We start from the raw sequence: 21,082 nt of genomic DNA on the forward strand, positions 1-21,082 counted from the left end.
AAAAAAAAAAGGTAAAGGACCCCTGGGCGCTTAAGTCCAGTCAAACATGACTATGGGGTGTGGCACTCAGGCTGAGGGAGCTGTTTTTTTTGTCCAGGTCACGTGGCCAGCATGACTAAACCACTTCTGGCACAATGGAACACCGAGACGGAAGCCAGAGCGCACGGAAATGCTGTTTACCTTCCTGCTGCAGTGGTACCTGTTTATCTACTTGCACTGGTGTGCTTTTTGAACTGCTAGGTTGGCAGAAGCTGGGACAAAGCAACAGGAGCTCACCACCGTCACAAAGATTCAAACCGCCAACCTTCCGATCGGCAAGCCCAAGAGGCTCAGTGGTTCAGACCACAGCGCCACCCGCTGTGGAGCAGAGATGGTGGGCATATCTCTCCCCCACCCTCACCCCCACCCCACACTGATTATCCATGGTTCCCAAACATCGTGCTTGTGTCTCTGAACTAAAAGAAGAGGAAATTGACAGCTGCAAAGACCAGGAAACCTGGAACAGAATTCTCCTGGTAATAATATTCCCTCAGTCCCTCCATAATATTGCTATGGGCTGCTATAACAGATCCTTGCCTGTGGCTCCCATGCTAGCATATTCAGCTGTGTAATGAAGCAGCCCTTTTCCAAATTTGTTTCACCCCAGGGATGAATCCCTGAGTGTGACAAACCTCTCTGCAAATTTAAGTACCAAACAGATAGACCTAGGAACCCATGATTGGTTGCTATTCCCTTTTGATCACACCTGTGCCCATCCAGACCTCTCTATCTGAACTTGGAGACTTTTCCGGGGCAGACCTCTCAGTGCTCTTAACTTACAATTACATGCTACAATGTTCTCTTTAAACTTTCTAGAATCCTTCCAAGAAGGCAGCCCTGATAATTTGTAGTTTATACAAATGATGTTGGTTTCTTTCACTCATCTGACATATAATACTGCACTGATGGATTTGTGCATAATCACATCTACAGTAGTTAATGTTGAGTGTTTCAACCACCAGGCTCTCCTTGTGGTTTCTTTTTCCTGCTTATACGAAGGAAGCCTTCTCAAGACAAGGAGGCAAGCTGTTCCTTTAGCGTAGATGTAGGGCGGGGAAATCAAAGGAGGAAGTGTGACAGCAGAATTGCACAAAGTATTAAAGAGCATGTGCCTAACCTTTTGAAACCGTAACTCTGTAATATGCAATCTTAATATGATTGGCAGGAACGTGTAATAACTAAACTGTGAAATTGAGTTGCACAGTGCCCAGAGTCAAATGCTTCAAACAAAATGAACTCTTTGACTTCAAAGGAGGAGCACACTGAAAGGACACAAAAGCTTGCCGCAGTCAAAGACTACCTATTACTGAAGACATACGCCAGACCAAAGCAGTGGGAGGTTATAAACTGCTACAGCAAGAGATACTTCAGAGTTAGTGACCTACATTTACACAGAGATATGCATGTACAGTTTATACACATGTACACACACACATACATACAAACATACATACATACATATATATATATATATATACATACATACATACATACACATATATATTGTACGTACACACACAGACAGAGAGCACACATTGACTCCTTTAAAAACAATTCTGTACTAACAAATTTGCATTTCTCAAATGGACCCTATGCCACATAGGGTGGGCATAATCAATGCTACAAGTGTCATTCGGTTACAGTGATTAAAAGCCGTCATGTGCTACACTATGGTCCACTGAGAGGTCATGATTAACCCAAAGGTGTGATTTTAGCTCATGGAACCCCTTTCATTTATTTTCTTATGTTTACATTCTGCCTCTCTTCCATCACAGAACTGAAGGTGCCATTCATGTATTTCTCAGGCAGCCGACTATCCAGGCAACTGACCAGTTCCAGATCTGCTTAGCTTCATCAAGGTGATGGTCACGTGCTTTCAGACTAACTTAAGTCATGTTGATTTCAACTGTTCTCTTCTAAACATGACTAAGGGTGCTTTGAGATGTAGGGATTTGTGCATTAGTTTTCCTAATTATAATGCTAGCACTTGAATAAAACATTCCCTTTCTACTGTGTTACCTGTTGTGTTATGGAAACGTGGCTTTCTGATCAGTTTCCAAAGGCAGGAAAGAATTGTATGCCAAAATACTGTCCAATATTTCATCATTACGGTGCAATGATGAACACATTTTTGGGGGGTTAACATGCTTGCCAAAAAATAAATAAACCTGGAAGCAAATTACAAAAACGAGCACCAAAACTTTCCGTAGATTTTGCTTGTTTTTCCACAAGTGGCTTTTATGTCATGTGAAAGATATGTAAAATGTGGAAAATATCAGGTAAGGAAATGTGCACATGGAATAAAGCATGGTCTGAATGAAGCCTAAGGATGCACTCCTAGCCCCGCTTACCTGGGAGTAAGCCCCATTGAATTCTATGGGGCTTACTTCTGAGTAAACATGGTTTAGATTGTGCTGTATTCCCAGGTCCAACCCTCTATGTGTGGCAGATAACTCCCCCCCCCCCCCAGCCTTAGGATCACAGTTAGAATTGATTACTCACTACAAGAGGATGGAAAGTGGGTCACTTTGCCAAAATAGCTACATGCAATGTTCCCTCCAAAAATGATGCACATGCTTGTCACATTAGACTTCCTATTTATTTAAAACCTATGGCCTGGAAGAACTTTCTGGCCAGGCTTGGTGGTCTTGAGATGAGCCCATAAGCAGGTAATCAGTGGCAGATTGAGAGCTTGCTCTATGCCTGAGTGACAAGTTTCTGTGACAGGACCAAATGAAGTCCTACTGGTCACTTATGCCACTTGGTCCCTGCTGAGCTTATAGCTGCAATGCCCCATCACAGTCCCACCATCTCCAGCGCTGGTGCCAGAGCATCACAGACTACAGGTTACTCCTTCCTCTGGGATGTTTCTATGGCAACACACAGAGTAAGTGCTTGGGTACCATTGCTAGAGTCTGTCAACCCTGACCTCCTGAGACTTTGCTGTGAGAATAAAATGAGGCTGTAGAGAATGTTTCTCCAAAATATTTATTACTCTCTATCACTGCATTGGGTGAAGAGGAAAAAGGTGGATAAATTAACATGCCCTACTGTGACTAAGCCAAGGCATGTATAACTGAACTCCTCTAGCTCCATAGTCCCCCGTATTGAACTTTAGATTTTATTTGATTTATACACCGCTAAATCACTAAAAACCTCTGAGAGGTTGACATATGCTTCTCAGAAACTTCCCTTTTGTTCTTCATGAAGCACCATGGGCATGCATTTAATAATAACTGAATAATAATAATAATAATAGCTATACTTTTGAAATAAGGTGGGGAAATACAAAATTCTCATTCCTAACTTCCTAGCTAATATTAAGGCATGCCATCTCTTTGGGGTTTGCTTATGAAGCTTTGATTCATACGGCTTTTGGTCCTTGTTTTTCACAGAACTAAAAAAAGCACCTGAAAAAGGAATTTGCCTCCCCCCTCGTGGCTCTGCTCAGATATTGTTCCCGCTGTTCATCTCTGACAGATGTTTTATGTTCTTTGGAACTCTGTTGGATCTTCAGGTAGTGCCAACCTTTTGTTCAGAGCATCTCAACCTCACAACTTTCACCATTTTCTTCCCAGGTATTCCACAATACTGAACCTCCAGATCTGTAACATAACAATACGTTTGAGTGTGTATCAATGTTGGGGTTTTTTTTGGAAACAGACAGGGTTTGAAATTGGCTGTGACTCCCTTACGATGACCTCTGCCTCATAGTACTCTGCTAGTATTTTACGCCTACCTTTAGGGATTCTTGCCAAGAATTGTTGAATGATTTTACAGCACTGTTTGTTTTTTGATCTCTCGTGCTGTGGAAGATCTTTTCTATATACCCCTATTTTTGTGTAACAAGGCAAGAAGGAAGAAAAGGGGAAGGAAAAGACCAGAGGTGATTCTAGAAGTGTTCTATCTAGGCAACTTTACTCAAGCTAAAGAGAGATGGTTGAGTATCTCTGGACTGTACATTGCTGAGTGCTCTCTGTGTGATAAATGCCTCTCATAAATTTAACAAAAAGTCACACAATCAAAATATATTTGGAACACTAAATACCACACTGTGTTCTTATCAGAGTCATACTAACAAATTCCTTTTTTAAAAGGCCACAGTGAGATCCCTGTTTGTTCAGCTGCATGTTAAGCAAATCTAATACATTATCCATCTCAGGTTAATTTAATTCTAGATTTTGGCTTGTGCTGTACTTATTATAACACACTCATCTTCATGATGCGTTATAATGCACCAGATATGCATCCAATGGACATCTGGCTCCCAGAGGCCAAGGGTGAAAGCCAGGGAGACTCAGAACTGTATTCAGCTAAGTCGTATTCACAGAAGACCCACTGAAATGAATGTGGTAGTTGTGACCATTAACTTCAATGGATCTAATCTGAGTAGGACTACTGTCCACAGTTCAAATCCCAATTCAGCAATGAAGTTCTCAGTGGATGACGTTGGGTCACTTGCTACCTCTAACCCAGGCAAACCCATAGGCAAAATCCGGCTCTCCAGATATTTCCCTAGCTAACAGGACCAGTGGTCAGGGGTGATGGGAATTGTAGTCGCAAACATCTGGAGGGCCAGAGTTTGCCTATGCCTGATCTAACCTTAATGCACCTCGAAGGATTGTTATAAAATAGAGGGTTTGTGTGGTTATGTAGCCCACCTTGAGGTCTTTGGAGAAGGTTGGGTTAAAAAGTAAGAGCTTCTTCGGCAGTGGAACAGACTCCCACGAGAGGCAGTGGACTCTCCTTCCTTGGAGGTTTTTAAGCAGACTTTGAATAGTCATCTGTCATGGATGCTTTAGCTGTGATTCCTGCATCGCAGGGGGTTGGACTAGATGACCCTTGGGGTCCCTTCCAACTATAAGATTCTATGGTTCTACTATCTTTTTCTTGTAAAATATACCTGTAGGTTTGCTAGACAGTCTATTTTTTTTAAAGTGTTCCTGGGTTGCGTAGACATGGACCAATAAAATCTGCTTCTTCTTGGCAAAATAAAATTTTGTGAAGTTTCTGTGTGTACACATTCACCCATAACATCCCTCAAAGGACTCACCTATAAGAATGGAATGTAGCTGAACTTAATGGAATGATTGAATTAAAAAAAATTGTATATTGAGCATTGGAGGGAGAACAATATAAATAGAGACACATTTGCCAAGGCCGAGACATTTCTGCAGTGTGGCAAAGCTGTGTTCCTGTAGTGCTTGAGGAGAAATGGCATCTTGAGCTGATAGTAAAGGACATAGTGATGGATCTCAAGTTCATAAAAAGTGCAAGCCTATGGGGTTTATTGTAGTTCCAAGGTCTGCAGTATTCCCTATACGCAGTTACATGCCATCTAAGATGAGTGCTACAAACTAACAATATGGCTCCTTGCCATACTCTTGATAATGTTCTTGAGAACTACCGTGTCTCGCATTGGACTCCTTATCATAAGGTTCCTGTCCTGCTCCAAAATAATATAATATCTAGATATTATTCTACATCCAATTCTGGAAAATGAAAGTAAGTGCTCTAATTCATTAAAGGAAAATCTGCAAAATGCATTAGTATGAACAAAGAACCAGCTTACCTAAGAATATAAATACAAGAGTTATTATCAACCCTTTCCCCACACATCCAATTAAAGTAACACCTTAAGCCTTGCTGAAGACCTTGTATGGCAAGAGACTTCAGATCAAACCTTCCAAGGGCTCTAGATGAAAGATTCCCTCTGCTAAAAATTAGACGATAACCATTACTCGCTTCCTTGCAGGACATCTTCAGGAGAAGAAGGGCTAAGAAGTAAACCTTACGCAAATACCATGTAGAATCCCTAAGGTGGTTGGATAGCATCTTGTATGCTTCTTTCCAGCAATTCCTGAAGCCAAGCTGGTGCCAAATGTATTGCTCTACTTTCCTTAGGACCACATCAACAAGGCCCAGAGTGGGGTCATAACGTCTGGGCAGCAGTGGTGTAGCGTGAGAGGCAGGGAGGAACAGAGGCAGTTGACCTGAGTGCAAAATTGTTAGGGGCACAAAATCTAAACACCCTGTGTTGCCTCAATACTGCTGCATACTTCCGTCACTTAGCTCCATTGAAAATGGCTTCCCCATGTGAACCAGAAAGTGACCTCTCCAGACAATGGAATGACTCTTCTTATCTCTGCAACTGTAATCTCCAGGGTGATGCGGACGCCATTAGGCAACTGAATGTGTATGCATACTTTGTCCATTTCCCTCCCTCCAATCCACACCCTCCCCGCAGCCCTGGCAACCCATGCTACACCACTGCTGGGCAGTCCAGCCCTCTCTACACACTGCCCAGGCTTGCACTCCAGAGAGTTTGCTTCCATGCTGCTAATGCAGCAAAGACAATGCGGGAGGCTGCAGTTAGGAGTTATTAAACTCAGCCTGATTGACATAAGGTATGAGCACTACAGGTTGCCTTTGTCGGTGGGAGAGATCATTGTGTCTCAGTGGTCAGCTATTGCCCACCTTAAGCCATGTAGTCCCAATCAACCTCACAGATGAATGCAGTGCCTGGAGACAGGTGGTTATGCATTCACAGCAGTGACCAAAGGAAAAATGACTGCTGGGAGGGGTGCGGAAAGAAGAAACGCCATGATACACCAATGAGCGTTCTTGATTGCTATAAACAACTCTTTGGCAGGAGATAACTAGCATCTGGAGATAACTGCTGTCAGTTATTATTATGGGATACATAGAGGTGGACACACATGAAGCTCCTTTCAGGCCTTTGGGTGGACACACAGAGGTGAGAGACACCTAGCATATGCTAGAGATGGATTGAAATTTCTCAAAGAAAATTCTTCTGAGATAATTTCTGAGTTAGAGACTGCCATTTTGTCACAGGATGTTCATCAGCTTTTTTGTGGGTGGTGGGGACAAAGACACTGTGCTGGTTTACAACCGTTAATGGTGAACTCAATCCCCCTGGAATTAATTGGTGGAGAATTTCTCTTTCCCTAGATAAATTTACTGAAATGGTTCTCTCCCCTAATCAGGGCCAGATTTATGTATAGGTTAAGTAGGCTGAAGCCTAGGGCCTCTAAATCTGGGGGCCTTGCCAGCCCACCCGCTCCCCAGCGGGCAGACTCCCCTCTTCCAAAATTGCAAACCCAAGACTTCATGCAAAGGCAGGGCAACTCATGCCCAGCAACTGTGAGACTCAGGGCTAGCCAGTGGGGCCCAATTTGAAGCAGTGGGGCGCATCTTTATTTATTTATTTTTTTGTAGGGCCTCAGTGAACAGCCAAAGTCTGCAAAATCTTATAGATACAAATAAAATCCATCTAGATTGACCTGGTGCAGGGGCCCCCTTAGGAGCTGCACGCAGGGCCCAATTTGGCCCAGTTGCTCCAATTGCCTTAAGGTCAGCACTGATGAGACTGTGCAGGGGGTTGGACTGACAAGCCCTGCATGTTCTAGGTCCCTGTTGTCACTATTCAGAGTACAGACTCAAGGACTTGTTATGGAAATAAAGGGAGGGCACTTATTGGAAATCAGTTTTGTCACCTCTCCCCCCCCCCCGCCCCAAACCCTGAGACAATGAGCCCAGCCACCTTTTATTCACAGTCGCATAAGCACAACATCACAGCATGGCCATAAACCTGTACGTTCAACCACTGAAATATACACCCGGTATGTAGCAATGGAGATTTATGTTACTGCTTTATGAATGAGCACTGTGTTTTATGAATGGACTCTGTATTTTGTGAATTACTTAAGAGTCATCAATACGGAGCTCTAGAATCTGACAGCTAACCAATCGGGGACTACCAAACAGTGACCCCTATTGCTGAAAGCAGGTAACCAACAGGGAATGCTTCAGCTCAGCCTTTGCACTGTTGACTGAACACCCCCTGCTGTGCAGATAATGGAGAAAGCTCATAAATTGTATCCCTTCTGGCATCCTGGTGAACTCTATTACATTGGTGTAAACCCTGGTGCACCAGAAGCCCAGAATAGCAGCAAATAAAATCTGGTCATACATCAGCATTAGTCTTCCTAAATTATAAAGTTCCAAAATACAGACCAAAATATAGCAGGTCTGGGAAGAGCAAGGTATACAACGGGCACCACCAGTGAAAAGGCCCTGCTCCGTGTAGCTCCTGCCCTGTCATTTGATAGGGTACCCACTTGCCCTCCTTCTTGACATGGAATGCTGTATATTGGAGTTTCCAGGTCCAGTACAAAGACCATAAGAAGGGAGAAAAGGGACCTTGAAGTTCCTAACAGCTGTTAATCAAGCAAGTAAGCACACAGGTCACCTTTGTCACAGTCAAGACGCCTCTATCCTGGCCAGGCCTGTACCCAATCTTGTTTTTGTACAATCTTGTTTGTCCTCAGTAACCAAAATTATATTATCAACATATGAAAGCAAAAAAGTTGTTTTCCTTCATTTGCAAGGAATCGTACAAAACAAAGTGGGACTAATAAAGAAAATTTCCAGGGTGGCAACAGAAAGCAAACTAAAAATGCTTTTACAGTTCATCAAAACTATCCAGCAATATCAAGTTCTAGGAAAACTGGTGCTATTAACAGTAATCCTTCTAGTTGGTTACTTGGCTTGGCAACTTCCATGCACATGACGTGTGATGCTAATTATTTCCCCCAAGAGTTAAATGATAACTAATCAGAGGCAGCTACAGTTGCAAATGGTAACAAAATATCTGTGAAAGGAAAAGGAGCAGGTTTGCTCAAGTGTGTTGCAGGTAGAAACACTGTTTGTAATGAAGTGAGAGCAGTAGTTTACTTGCTCAAATTAACAAATAAGAAAGTTTTGAGAATTTAAATTCTAGATTAAAGTTGATTACTTAATTGAGAAGGGGAGTGTGACAAAAACACTGGGGCCTAATTTGAATAGTAGAGTGCCTGGTATGTGGAGGGCAATCTCATCCTTTATTTCCACACCATGGCTGCAGACCAAAGGACTCGTCAGGAGAGCTATGAGATTCAGGTGAGGGTCAGATGCCTTGTCAATCCCAGCAAGTATATAACAGGAAGACCCGGCCTGCCCAGGGTTTACAAAGTTCAGTTATTGCAAAAGTTTTTCAGTGTTAATTTTATTTTTTTTAAATCACCATGGTATTTAACAATAATATCTTATGTTCTTTAAAGGAGAAATTGTGAATTGCAGATTTTTTAAAAAATCACCATGGTATTTAACAATAATATCTTATGCCCTTTAGAGGTGAAATTGTGAATTGCAGAATTTTAAATACCCATCATCATCCTTGGCTTCACTCAATTTTGTTTATAACACACTTTCATTTTCTTCTAGTTGTGAGGGTGGGGGATTGGGAGGGATCTCACAAGTAGAGTAGCCTAGGGCCTCTCTTCATCTAATTCCAGCCCTGCCCCTAATGCATTTTTTCTGCCCACAATTAGGATGGAGAATTTTGGGAGACTTTTTGTGCACAACTCTACTTTTGATTTTCCCCTCACATCCGTGTGTTCAGTCTATGCATGAGGAAAATATCCCAAAGCAGCTAGGATCAGAGCAGTAGCTTCTTATTCTGTAAACACTGGTGCTTTTCCTGATCACTATTATGCCTGCTTTCACATCTAGCAAAGTGGCTTCTGACCCCAAAAAGCTTAAACCTACAAGAAATCTATTAGTCTAAGATACCTCATAGCTTTCCGTTTGTTGCAGCTACCAGACTAAAGGGACTACCATTCTGGGACTGCATAAATTAGGGTTTAAGATACATTTTTTTAAAAAAATAAATAAAACCAAACAAACCCAGACATGAAGTATTAAGTAACTTAGTACTTAAAAGTATTGAAACATTTCCATTAGCCTTCAACTGTATTGAGTTTCACCTTTCACTTCCATTCTGCTTCCAACTTTGAAGTTATTAATCCTCTCTCTAAATGAAGTGGCTTTACTGCATTTGTCAGTATCTTCATCTAGGGGATGAGACCATGGAATGTGATTGCATTTTAAAAAAAGGCAATTTTTTAAAAAATGATACATTTAGACTGAATTGAGAGCCATCGTTTACAGGTACAGTCAACATGATGCTGTTGCTGGTGATTAAAGGGGCAACATTTTATGCTGCGTTAATTAAACCCAACTAATTTAATGTGTCACTTTATTTAATTTTCTTATAATATGAGGATTTGCCACTGCTCATTAGCAAGGATTTCTTTATTTTTGTTAAATCTTTGGGCGAGATATATCTATTTTAAAAATACTTTTCACCCGTCTTTTGTGCCCAAGGTCCTTCAAGGCAGCTAACAAGACATTTAAAAAAATTAAAAACATCAAACTAAAAAGAAGATCAAAAAGTAGCTGAGCTAATAACAGCTTAGGGAAGAAAGGGACAGCCCAGCTACTAAATGAAAGAAAATTCTGTCTTGGGGGGTGGGCTCCAAATGACCCCAGAAATAAACAGCATGACCTTGACCTGTCACCAGAAGAGCCACAATAAAAGGATGGTATGAACCTCCTACAGGAGAAAATTTCAGAATTTCTGTAGCACTGTATAAAAGACCCTAGTCCAGGTAAGCTCCCTCTACACCTTGCATGGTGGAGGAGCCTATAGCAGGTGTCTGAGAAAGAGCTAACAAACAGGTAGTCTTGGGCCTTGGGCAAACCCTGGTGCAATTGAACAAGCATCCACAAGGCCTGAGTCAATGAGATGCTCAAAAAGAGTGTTGTTGTCTATGTTGTCTATAAGAATAAAAGAAAATTATTATAAATTAATTTGGAGATGGCATTTAACACCAGTCAAATCAAATAAACAAGGAATATTCTTTGTTATGTTGGAGAGGATGCCAGGAAACCAAGAATTATGTTCACATATGATGGGGGTGTAAATATGTACAAATTCTCTGGCAAAGGATGTTTAAGGAGATAACAGAAGTCACTGAGTTAAAGCTGACCAAAATTCCAGAAGCAGCATTATTATCAATTTACGATGGGGTGGAAGGAACGCAGGCTATGAAGGACTTGCTCACAAATTTATTGACGGCTGCACGAGTCATTCTAGCTAGGAATTGCAAGGGGCAAGCAGAATATAAAATGGAAGAACGGTATAAAGAGGTGTGGGATATAGCTATTAATGATAAATTAACATGCGCCATTAAGGTAAGATGGAGAATATGCAGGAGAAATGATTTTGAGGAGATCTGGATGGTGTTTGTAGAATTTGTACTGTTAAAATGGAAAGGGACCAAACCATCACAAGACGTGTTGAAATTTTGGGAGGTTGGATAGTTAAAATGGAATGGTCTCGGTGGTGGGGTGCACATTGTTATATTTGTTTATGTATGATTATTACTTTGTCAAAATAAAATAATCATACTGTCAGGGCTGCCGCCCAGTCCCAGCTCACATAGGACCAAGTCAGCCAGCGTTCAGTTTCAAAGAGTCTTTATTGGATTACAGGTTCCATTTCCAAACTGCAACGTGCAGCCCTACTTCTTCTAGGTCAGAACGACGAAGACCCGTCTGAGTCTCCGCCTCTAGCGCACCAGCTTAATACCCTAGCCTTGCTCCACCTCCTGCGCCTTTCCTTCCGTCTCTGGGTCCTCCTGCCCCCCTGGGTCTCTCCCTTCCTACTCTCTTCTGACGCGGACCCCCCTGACCCTTCCGCCTCCTTGCGGCGGGCTTTGGGACCCGGTTCACTCTCTGGGCTGCTGACTGCGCCAGCTTCCGTTACATTTGAACTTGGCGCGCGCGCCCAACTCTCCACTGTGCTGGTCCCGGGGGTAAGGTACCGTGAGTGTAGCAGAGTCCACACGAAGAGGGGCGAGGTCCGATGCAGAGAGCCGGGCGGGGAACAGGAACGCTGGAACAGAAGGCGGAGCAGGTAACAGGAACGCCGGATGGTCGGGAACAGGAGGCCGAGCAGGGAACAGGAGTACTGGATAGTCAGGAACAGGAAGCCGAGCAGGGGACAGGCGTACCGGATAGTCAGGAACAGGAGGCCGAGCAGGGATCAAGAACACAGGAAGGTCCGTAGCCAACAACAACGTTGTTCCCGCAACCTGGGGCCGGGCTGACTGGGCTTTTATCCTCTTCTAAGGCCAGGGGCAGTCCCGACCCCCAGGAGCCCCGCCTCCTCTGGCCTTAAGGCGAGCACTCCTCCTGGGGGCAACCAGTTCCCTTCGCCTCTCTGCCCTAAGCCTCTGCAGATCAGGAGAGGCCGAAGGGTTACTGGGCCCTGGAGGAGGCTCACCTGTGGCCACTGAGTCATCCAGCACCTCTGGGGCCAGAATGGTTTCACCTGGTGCCTGCTCTTGAGTTTCCTCAGCATCTAGGCCTTGCCCCAGTTCAGCCGGCCCTGGAGGCGGGGACTCCTGTGCCGGCTGGGATTCCTCCGGATCGCTCTCAGACTCGGAATCCCAGGCCATCACACCATCCCCCCTCCCAGGCCCCCCCCTCACTTGAGGGTCCGGACCCGGCTTGCTGGGGTACGCCGCATGAAACTCTCGGATGCAGGCAGGCGCGTGGACGTTGGCCACTGGTTCCCAGGAACGGTCCTCTGGCCCATACCCCTTCCAGTCAATGAGATACTGCAGCCTTCCCCTGCGGTATCGGGAGTCCAGAATGCGTTCCACCTCGTACTCAGGCTCTCCCTGCACCAAAACTGGCTGCGGTCGGGGACGGTTCGGGTGGAACTCGTCGGGTGGGGCCACCGGACTCAGAAGGGACCTGTGGAATACCGGGTGAACCTTCAGGTGTGCTGGCAACCGGAGACGGAAAGCCACAGGCGAGACCTGGTTCACGATAGGGAACGGGCCGGTGAACCGGGCGTCCAGCTTCCGCGAAGGTCGAGAAGGGTGGAGGTGGCGAGTGGAAAGCCACACCAGGTCACCGACGTGAAGTTCCGGCCCCACCTGGCGGTGGCGGTCAGCCTGGACCTTGTACGCCTCCTTGGCCTGGCGCAGCTGCTCCATCAACAGCTGTTGCTGAGACTGGAGCTCCTGAAGCCACTCTGTCACCGCAGGGACCGCAGATGCCGGCAGCACATCCGGAAACAACCGTGGATGAAAACCATAACTGGCTTGGAATGGGGTCTGCTGGGTGGACGCATTCACCGCGTTGTTATAAGCGAACTCCGCCAATGCTAGGTGGTCGACCCAGTCGTCCTGCTGGTAGCTGCAGTAACACCGGAGGTACTGTTCCAGCACCGCGTTCGCCCGTTCCGTCTGGCCATCCGTCTGTGGGTGGTAAGCAGATGAGAGACAGACCTCTGTCCCGAGGGCCTGGTGCAAAGCACGCCAAAACCGGGACGTGAACTGAACGCCACGGTCGGACACTACACGCTCAGGTAGGCCATGCAGGCGGAAGACATGCTGAAGGTACAGCTGCGCGGTTTCCTTAGCTGAGGGTACGGATGGGCAGGGGGCACAGTGCACCATCTTCGTGAAGTGGTCGGAGAAAACTAGAAGGCAGGTGCAGCCACGAGACGGGGGTAACTCCACTACAAAGTCCAAAGAAACTGTGTGCCAAGGACGTGGTGGAACCGGCAACGGCTGAAGAAGGCCGGGGGGTCGCCCGGTAGGCCCCTTGGCCCGCCTGCAGACGTCACAACCAGCGACGTAGCGAGCCACGTCGGCCTTCAAACGGGGCCACCAAAACTCACGGCTTACCAGATGGGTGGTCCGATACCGCCCAAAGTGCCCCGCCGCTGGCGCATCATGGGTCATCCGGAGAATCTCAGCCCGCAGCGGCCCAGATGGGATGTACAGGCGCCCGTGGTGCAGCAGAAGACCCTGATGCGAGACCAGCCCTGGATACTGAGGGCATGATCCTTCGGCCAGTTCCCGGAGTCGTTCCTGGGCCCAAGCGTCGACCCGCTGCTGTTCCCGCACCCGAGCCTGCAGTGGCTCAACCTCCTGGGTGGCCAGGAATGCAGCTGGTGGTAGGATCGTGGTGGGTGCTGCTTGCTGAACCGTGTCTACGTTGTCTTCGGGTTTCCGGGACAGGGCATCCGCCTTCTGGTTTTGGGAGCTAGGGATGTAGCGGATCCGGAACTGGAACCGGGAAAAGAACAACGCCCACCGGATCTGCCTTTGGTTCAGCTTGCGGGTGGTCTGGAGGTATTCCAGGTTCCGGTGGTCGGTTCTCACCTCCACCGGGTGTCGTGCTCCTTCAAGATGATGGCGCCAAACCTCAAAGGCCACCTTGATGGCCAGTAGTTCCCGCTCCCACACGGTATAGTTACGTTCCGCTGGGAGGAGCTGGCGGGAATAGAAGGCGCAGGGTAAAAGTGGCGCTTCCGGTCCATGCTGCTGAGACAAGACGGCACCGAGAGCCGTACTGGAGGCGTCAGTCTCTACCACAAAGGGTCGAGAAGGATCCGGGTGTTGCAAGATTGGCGCTCTCTGGAAACAGGCCTTCAACCCTTGAAACGCCTCCTCCGCCTCCTTGTCCCAGGAAAACGGCGTCTTGGGGCGCAGTAGTCGGGTCAACGGGGTGGTGCGGTGAGCATAGTCCGCAATGAAAGTCCGGTAATAGTTGGCGAACCCCAGGAAACGCTGTAGGTCCTTGCGGTTCCGAGGTGCCGCCCATTCTCGAACCGCTGCCACCTTCCCAGGATCCATCTGCACCCCACCTGGTGAGAGTCGGTGACCCAGGAAGTCCACTGACCGCTGATGAAACTCGCACTTGCTGAGCTTTGCATACAGACGATGCTCGCGCAAGCGCTGCAGCACGGTCCGGACATGGCCTTCGTGGCACGCCGGGTCACGGGAGTAAACCAGAATGTCATCCAAGTACACCACCACGTACTTGTCTAGTAAGTCCTGGAACACGTGGTTGATGTACCGTTGGAACACAGCAGGCGCGTTCCACAAACCAAAGGGCATAACCAGGTATTCGAACTGTCCGTACCGGGTCCCAAATGCGGTCTTCCACTCATCCCCGGCGCGGATCCGAATCAAATTGTAGGCACCCCGGAGATCTAGCTTGGTGAACACCTGCGCCCCTTGCACCCACTCCAGTAACTCCGAAATAAGGGGCAAGGGGTACCGGTCCGGGATGGTAATTTTGTTCAGGGCCCGGTAATCATGGCAAAGGCGGAGCTCCCCACATTTCTTTTTAACAAAGAGCACTGGCGCAGCAGTAGGCGAGGTAGAAGGCCTAATGAACCCACGCTCCAGGTTCTTGCGCAAGAAGTCCTGTAAAGCCTCGCGCTCTGGCTCTGTTAACGAGTATAAGCGACTCACCGGTAGAGGCGCTCCGGGCTGGAGGTCTATGCCACAGTCAAAGGACCGATGCGGCGGCAGCTGGTCTGCCCCCCGTTCCTCAAACACGTCGTGATATTCCCGGTATTCAGCGGGGAGCGTTGCAGCAACCTCCTCAGTGGGCGCAGCTGCTAGCATCTCAGTCTCAGCAGGAGAACTGGGGTCTGGGAAGTGTACAGTCCATTTGACCCAGTCGATCCGCACATTGTGAGCCTCCAGCCAGTCCATCCCAAGCACCAGGGGGAACCGGGGCATGGAGGCAATATCCAGAGTTCGCATCTCACGGTGCTGCTGGAGGCACAGGACCGGGGGCTGGGTCTCCTGAGTGACGGCACCCGAACGCAGGGGCCGTCCGTCGATTGCCTCCACCTGCACCGGTTCTGGCTTGTTCCGAAGTGGCACCCGATGCTGGGCAGCAAAAGCAGCGTCCATATAAGAGCGGGTTGCGCCCGAATCCACCAGCGCATGGGTAAGAATCCATGGCCCTCCTGGAGGGTATAGATGTACCGGAACCATAAGGTGTTGTAGTTCAATTGGTGCGGCCCCATTCTGTGCTGTTTGGGACCCCAGGTAGTCAGGGCCATCAGCTACTGGGGTTTGGTGGTTTCCCTGCGGCTGGCGTTTCTCAGGACAGGACCTTGCATAGTGTCCGCTTCCGCCACAATAGAGACATAGATTCCCCTCCCGACGCCGCGACTTCTCTGCGGGGGAGAGGCGTGGCCGCACTGCCCCAAGCTGCATAGGTACCTCCAATGACTTAGCTGGGCCCGTGGGGCTGCTGGTAGACACTGGGGCCAAGAACTGGAGGTGCCGGCGGTCCCGAGCCTGACGCCGGTCCTCTAGCCGATCGTCAATCTGTAGACTCCATTGAATAAGAGTGTCTAGCGTGGTGGGGCGTTCCATTGTGGCCAGCTGGTCCAGTATCTCATCTGAAAGCCCCTCGAGATACTGGTCCCGGAGAGCCGAGTCGTTCCAGGTCAAGTCCTGTGCCAGCAGCAGGAATTCTGTGGTGTATGCGGCCACCGTGGTCTTGCCCTGCCTCAACTGCCGAATCGCCCGGTTGGCTTGACTCTCCTTCTGGGGGTTGCCGAACGCGGCCTCCAACAGATTGCAAAACCCCCCGTAGTCTGTCAGCAAGGGGGAGTCTTGCCTGAGCAGCGGCAACGCCCACTTGGCCGCCTGGTCCTTTAACAAACTAATCAAAAAATGCACCTTGGTGCGGTCGTCAGGGAAATTCCAGGCGCGCCCCTGAATATACAGCTTGGCCTGGGCAAGGAACATGGGAAAGCTGGCCGGGGCCCCATCAAATTTCTCAGGCAAAGCCACTGGGTACTTGCCAGAAGCCGGGGCGTCGGCCCCAGGAGCCGGTAGGGCGTCCAAACGCTGCTGCAGTGCCGTAACCGCGTTACTGAGCTGCTGCACGGTGTGCCTCAAAGCCTGGTTCTCCTGGGCTATTGCCAACGGTGTAGCCGCTTGGTCGGCCATGGCCTCTGACTCTTCCCGAACGCACCCCTACGAAGGGGGAGTGCGGGTGTGGCGGGAGCAAACTGTGCTGGTCCCGGGGGTAAGGTACCGTGAGTGTAGCAGAGTCCACACGAAGAGGGGCGAGGTCCGATGCAGAGAGCCGGGCGGGGAACAGGAACGCTGGAACAGAAGGCGGAGCAGGTAACAGGAACGCCGGATGGTCGGGAACAGGAGGCCGAGCAGGGAACAGGAGTACTGGATAGTCAGGAACAGGAAGCCGAGCAGGGGACAGGCGTACCGGATAGTCAGGAACAGGAGGCCGAGCAGGGATCAAGAACACAGGAAGGTCCGTAGCCAACAACAACGTTGTTCCCGCAACCTGGGGCCGGGCTGACTGGGCTTTTATCCTCTTCTAAGGCCAGGGGCGGTCCCGACCCCCAGGAGCCCCGCCTCCTCTGGCCTTAAGGCGAGCACTCCTCCTGGGGGCAACCAGTTCCCTTCGCCTCTCTGCCCTAAGCCTCTGCAGATCAGGAGAGGCCGAAGGGTTACTGGGCCCTGGAGGAGGCTCACCTGTGGCCACTGAGTCATCCAGCACCTCTGGGGCCAGAATGGTTTCACCTGGTGCCTGCTCTTGAGTTTCCTCAGCATCTAGGCCTTGCCCCAGTTCAGCCGGCCCTGGAGGCGGGGACTCCTGTGCCGGCTGGGATTCCTCCGGATCGCTCTCAGACTCGGAATCCCAGGCCATCACATCCACTTTCCTCTTGATCGTTTCCTCGCTCCCCGAGGTGGGCGTGACTACTCCTGACTCATACCCTCCCTCCTTCTGAAAGTCTCCGGAGCCCGATATCTGGTCCCCTTTCTCCCCGCTGCTCCCGGCTGGGAACGTGGGTCCCGATCTCCAACTGCTGCTTTCTGATCCCTCTCTGGACCCTTCTTCCTGGGGTGTCCCCCTGCTCTCCCCCCTTGCTCTGGCTGCTGGCGCTCCCTTCTGGGAATCCTCGGACTCGCTAGACAGGCTCGGTGATCTCGGGTCATCATCCCCACTCATCCTTCCTTCGTATTCCTCCCCCTCGCTCTCTGTCTCCTCCCTTCTCTGCGTCTCTGCTCCTGAACCCCTGACATCCATCCCCCCCTCGAAGCCCCCCCTTCCCCCCTCCCCGCTTTCAAGGGTGGTTGGTGGGTGCTCCGTCATCACGGGAGTGAATGTCGGATACAGTTCGCTCCCCGTTGCTGGCCGCCAACTGAAGACCTCCGAGTCTTCCTCCCCGCGTTCGTCAACGGTGGTCTCCTCCGCCTCCATTTCGGTGCCGCCGTGCTCGAAACCAAGGTCCTCCCCGCAAACGTCCATGTCCGTCTCTGCGTCTGTCGCTGGACCTGGTGTCTCCTGCCACTTCCGGCGCCACTGCTCCTCTGGCCGATCGTCCCACCAATACGAGTTGTCGGACGCCGAACCCTCCGGTGACCCCTCTGGGGAACGTGTGTGCGGTGCGGGTTCCCCTTCCGAGTCGAAGCCATGGAACGTGCTGGAGGAAAGCGTGGGCGTGAACAACCAGTCGTCGAAGAAGCCCGCTGGCATAGGTCTGTGTGGGAAAAGGGCATGAAACTCATCCTTGAGCAGGGGTTCCTCCAAGGCGTAGTCCGGCACCCAGCTATTAGTACTGGCCCGGGTGCCCTCCCTTGCTAGTAGATATTCTACTCCGTCTTCCCCCCATCTGGAGTCCAAAATCTCCGTGACTTCGTTGATGGGGTCCTGCTGTGGCAATCTTCCCACCTCCGTCCGCTCCGGAGACTGACTCGGTGCCGTTCCTGGTTCCTGGAACCTGTGCGGTGCCCTGTAGGGAGTGAGCACCGACCTGTGGAACACCGGATGCATCCTGGAACCCTCTGGTAGCACCAGCCGGAAAGCCACCGGGTTGATCTGCGCTTCGACTCGGTATGGACCGAGTTGCTTGTGCCCTAGCTTCCTCTTGGCTAACGATCGGGTCGGCACCGCGTGGGCTGCCAACCAGACCCAGTCTCCCACTCGGATCTCCTCGCCAACTCGCCTGTGCTTGTCAGCTTGGACCTTGTATGCGTGCTTCGCCAGCTCCAGCTGCCGTCTGAGTTGATCGTGGACCTCTTGCAACTCAGATGCGAAAGCGTCCGCCGTCTGTGGTTCCCCTTCCCCCACTCTGTCCAGTCCCGGGAAGGTTCTGGGATTCCTCCCATTGTTGGCGAAGAACGGCGTCACCCCTGTGGATACGTGTTTCGTGTTGTTGTAGGCGAATTCGGCGAGCGGCAGGTAATCCACCCACGTCGCAGGCTGTTGATTGGCATAGCATCTCAGGTACTGCTGCATGATGGCATTGACCCTCTCCGCTTGCCCGTTGGTCTGCGGGTGCCTTGCCGATGTCAGGTTGATCTTGACGTTCAGGAAGCCCATCAGCTTTTGCCAGAAATTCGAGATGAACTGGCGTCCGCGGTCGGACAGTATAGACCGCGGCAGCCCGTGCACTTTGAACACGTGATCTATGAACAATTTGGCTGTTTGTTCTGCCGTGGCCACCTTCGCACACGGTATGAAATGTGCCATCTTGGTGAACAAGTCCACCACCACTAGTACAGCTGTCTTGCCTCTCGAGCTGGGGAGATCCGTGACAAAGTCCAGGGCCACTCTCTCCCATGGTTCAAACGGCGTTTGCAGCGGTTCCAGCAGTCCCGCCGGTGGTTTGTGCACCGGCTTGGCCCTCTGGCAGGTGTCGCACCTCGCGACGTAGTCCGCGACTTCCCCCCTCAGTCTGGGCCACCAAAAGTCTCTTGCGACCAATTCCACCGTTTTTTCTGTGCCAAAGTGCCCGGCCGTGGGTGCGTCGTGCAGCTGCTGCAGTACCCGGGCGCGAAGTTCGTCTCCCGGCACGTAGACGGCCCCTTTACGTAAGAGCAAGCCGTCTCGTATCTGGAACTCGTCGCCCTTCGCCGTGCCCTTGTGCACCTCTGCCATCTTCGCCTGCACGAATGAGTCGTCCGTCAACGCCCGTCGCACCGCATCCAGGTCTACTGTGGCTGAAGCGCACGCCCACGCTGTTGGCGCGAAGATGTGCATGGCCGCCGCTGGCGTCGCCTCTTCGAGGTACTGCGGTTTTCGGGACAGGGCATCCGCCATGATGTTGGTGTCGCCCGGGACGTACTCAATTCGGAAATTGAAGTCAGCAAAGAACTCCGCCCAACGGATCTGCCTCTGGTTCAGGAACCGAGCCGTGCGCCAGTGCTCCAGATTCTTGTGGTCCGTGCAGACCTGCACCGTGTGCTTGGCGCCGATCAGGAAGTGCCTCCACGCCTTGAAAGCTGCATGAATGGCAAGCAGCTCCCTATCCCAGATGGTGTAGTTCTGTTCCGACTTGCTGAGCTTTCTGGAGTAGAACGCCCCCGGCCTCCAGACCCCCTGGGTCTCTCCCTTCCTACTCTCTTCTGACGCGGACCCCCCTGACCCTTCCGCCTCCTTGCGGCGGGCTTTGGGACCCGGTTCACTCTCTGGGCTGCTGACTGCGCCAGCTTCCGTTACATTTGAACTTGGCGCGCGCGCCCAACTCTCCACTTTCCTCTTGATCGTTTCCTCGCTCCCCGAGGTGGGCGTGACTACTCCTGACTCATACCCTCCCTCCTTCTGAAAGTCTCCGGAGCCCGATATCTGGTCCCCTTTCTCCCCGCTGCTCCCGGCTGGGAACGTGGGTCCCGATCTCCAACTGCTGCTTTCTGATCCCTCTCTGGACCCTTCTTCCTGGGGTGTCCCCCTGCTCTCCCCCCTTGCTCTGGCTGCTGGCGCTCCCTTCTGGGAATCCTCGGACTCGCTAGACAGGCTCGGTGATCTCGGGTCGTCATCCCCACTCATCCTTCCTTCGTATTCCTCCCCCTCGCTCTCTGTCTCCTCCCTTCTCTGCGTCTCTGCTCCTGAACCCCTGACACATATATTTTATTTTATTTCAAAAAAGAGTGTTGGTAATTGTTGGGATATGACTACTACACAGCTGCAAACAAGTAGCTCGATGTTGACATCACATGATGTGGCTAGTCCTGGGAAAGGAAATTCCAGGCAGTTCACAGGATTTACAGAGCTTTGTTCTGTGTGTAATATGAGACCTTCCTGTTGCCCATGTGAAGGAAGTTTGAGTCACTTGCTTGGAGGAGACTGAACTGTACGGTCATGTTTTTGTACAGCTGTAAAGTCAGAAATAAACCATAGAGATGTAGACTTTCTGACTATCTTCTTTTCTCCTGCTGGTATGCAAGGGGAGAAGGGGGTGTGCATCTTCCATGCTGGGAGATGTCGCCTATCACGATCTCCCTGGACTTGCAGGGATGCCAGCCAGGGCAGATCACTGCTAAACAAGCCCCGGGAG

General features: G+C 50.1%; 2 long non-coding RNA genes across 3 annotated transcripts in view; one reads left to right on the forward strand and one right to left on the reverse strand.

Moving 5' to 3' along the window:
- Positions 1 to 235: 235 nt before the first annotated feature.
- Positions 236 to 3,570, forward strand: LOC310686422. 2 transcript variants are annotated; one of them, XR_014515888.1, is made up of 3 exons: positions 236 to 373; positions 1,815 to 1,898; positions 3,435 to 3,570. It is a non-coding gene; the product is annotated as an uncharacterized lncRNA (long non-coding RNA). The 2 variants fall into 2 exon arrangements; XR_014515889.1 differs by having other exon boundaries at positions 253 to 515.
- The window catches only part of LOC310686410, a 42,789-nt gene continuing 24,729 nt past the window's right edge, over positions 3,023 to 21,082 (reverse strand). Inside the window, exon 3 of the long non-coding RNA XR_014515873.1 lies at positions 3,023 to 3,644. This is a non-coding gene — a long non-coding RNA (uncharacterized lncRNA). The remainder of the gene's footprint in view (positions 3,645 to 21,082) is intronic.

Source organism: Podarcis liolepis (assembly GCF_965112155.1).
Source record: "Podarcis liolepis genome assembly, chromosome: 9".
In the NCBI taxonomy this organism is placed as follows: Eukaryota; Metazoa; Chordata; class Lepidosauria; order Squamata; family Lacertidae; genus Podarcis; species Podarcis liolepis.